The sequence below is a fragment of the Otolemur garnettii genome, unplaced genomic scaffold (genome assembly GCF_000181295.1).
Source record: "Otolemur garnettii isolate 467f Iridium unplaced genomic scaffold, OtoGar3 scaffold00013, whole genome shotgun sequence".
NCBI classification, from domain to species: domain Eukaryota; kingdom Metazoa; phylum Chordata; class Mammalia; order Primates; family Galagidae; genus Otolemur; species Otolemur garnettii.
The window spans coordinates 9,153,565-9,155,550 of NW_003852408.1; the positions used below are offsets into that span (position 1 = coordinate 9,153,565).

The 1,986-nt window shown below is 41.5% G+C and overlaps 1 pseudogene across 1 annotated transcript; it reads right to left on the reverse strand.

Annotated features, from left to right (window-relative positions):
• Positions 1-221: 221 nt before the first annotated feature.
• On the reverse strand, positions 222-1,576 carry LOC100961396 (annotated as a pseudogene). The gene has a single exon (XR_153141.3). The product of XR_153141.3 is annotated as a 26S proteasome regulatory subunit 4 pseudogene (transcript).
• Positions 1,577-1,986: the final 410 nt, after the last annotated feature.

Genomic DNA, 1,986 nt, shown 5'->3' on the forward strand with positions numbered 1-1,986 from the left:
TCTTTTTCTTTTCTTTTCTTTCTTTCTTTCTTTTTTTTTTTTTTGTCTGTGAAAAGAGCCTGCTTTATTGGGAAGCAGAGTGCTGCACACTGACCAGCAGATGAAGGCCACCCAAGGGGCAGCTGACATATCATATTCTGAAAGATACAGAGGATGTTTACTAATATCAGAACATGACGACTCTGGGCAGTTTCTCCAACCTCATCTTTCTGGGGTCAGGTAAACTCCCATTTTCCTGACAGCAACTGTGGTTCACTAGAGATAAAGCCCCTCAGGGGTGCCTTCTTGTTTTTTATACGGAACATTTTCTTTAGATTTTTTGAAGTCTTCATTTGTTACTTTCAGTCTACGTTCTCTTAAGGCCGTCAGACCAGCTTCTGTACAAATTGCCTTAATGTCAGCACCAGAGAGGTCATCTTTAGCCATGATCAAGTCATCCAGCATTACATCATCAGCCAGGGTCATCCTGCTTGTGTGAATCTGAAAGATGCACTTCTTGGTCTTTTCATCAGGCAGGGGAAACTCTATCTTCCTGTCAATGCGGCCTGGTCTGATAAGAGCTGGATCCAAAGTTTCTATTCGGTTTGTAGCCATAATAACTTTCACATCTCCCCTTGAATCAAATCCATCCAACTGGTTCAACAGTTCCAACATTGTCTGCTGAATTTCTCTCTCACCACCAGAATTTGAGTCATATATTTTTGTCCCAATGGCATCAATTTCATCAATAAACACGATGGAAGGTGCATGTTCTTCAGCAACTTGAAACAATTCCTGAACAAGTTTGGGCCCATCACCTAGGTACTTCTGAATGAGTTCAGAGCCAACCACTCTCAAGAAAGTGGCCGAGGTTTGGTTTGCTACTGCTGTGGCTAACAAGGTTTTACCTGTGCCAGGCGGACCATAGAGAATGACCCCTTTAGGGGGCTTTATACCCATCTCTTCATAATATTCAGGATGGGTGAGAGGAAGCTCCACAGATTCCTTAATTTCCTGGATTTGGTTGTCCAAGCCCCCAATATCAGCATAGGTTTCCTGGGGTGCCTTTTCCACCTTCATCACTGTGACCAGGGGATCTGTGTCATCCATCAGCACCCCTATCACGGCATGCACCTTGTGGTTGAGCAGGACTGAACAGCCTGGTTCCAGCAGATCCTTGTCTACAAATGAAAGGATGCTGACACAGTGTGTTCTGAGCCCACAGATGTGGACACGATGGCATGATTGTCATCAATGATCTCTTCCAAGGTTCCTACTGACATTGGGGTTCCTCTCAGATCATCCACTTTTGATCTTTCCTCCTCTTGCTTTTCCTCCAATTGTTTCATTTGTTCCTGATTTCTAATGAATTCTTCCTCCATGAGAAGATAGTCTTTAATTCTAACTTCAACAATTTTAATTGGCACTGAGTGTGAGGTGTCACCAGTGGTAGTTTACTGGCTGCATTTGGTCCCTTTGTTTTCTTCTTCTTTTTTCCCACTCTGGTTGGTACAGGAGGTTCATAATTCTTTTTCTTATCCTTGTCATCCTTCTTGCCACCTCCAGGACCATGACCACCACTCTGACTTTGACTCATCTTGCTTTGGCCGCTCGCTCTCCTTCTTCTTCTTTTTCATATGTGCTTTTTAGTGTCATAGCTAAGAAGCCACTGTCAAGCCCAAGTTCACAAAGACTCATTGCTGTTTTCTTTTGGATGCAACATCAGTGCTTTTATATGTTTTCTCTTTGTCATAATACTGAGAAAATTTCTCCTCCCCCTAAAACTATACAGAATTTCTTCTACATATCTTTGCAGTAGTTTTTGGTTGTAGTTTTTTACATTAACATTTTAATCCCTTAGGGATTTGTTTAGGTGTGAAACAAATCTTTTTCCCATGTTATCCTTCAGAGAGTTTTCCCATAAATTAAGTCATTTTATACTTGTGAAGGAGATGAGAGATACATAATTTCTTGTAGTTTAGACAGAAGAACACAATAATTTGATTA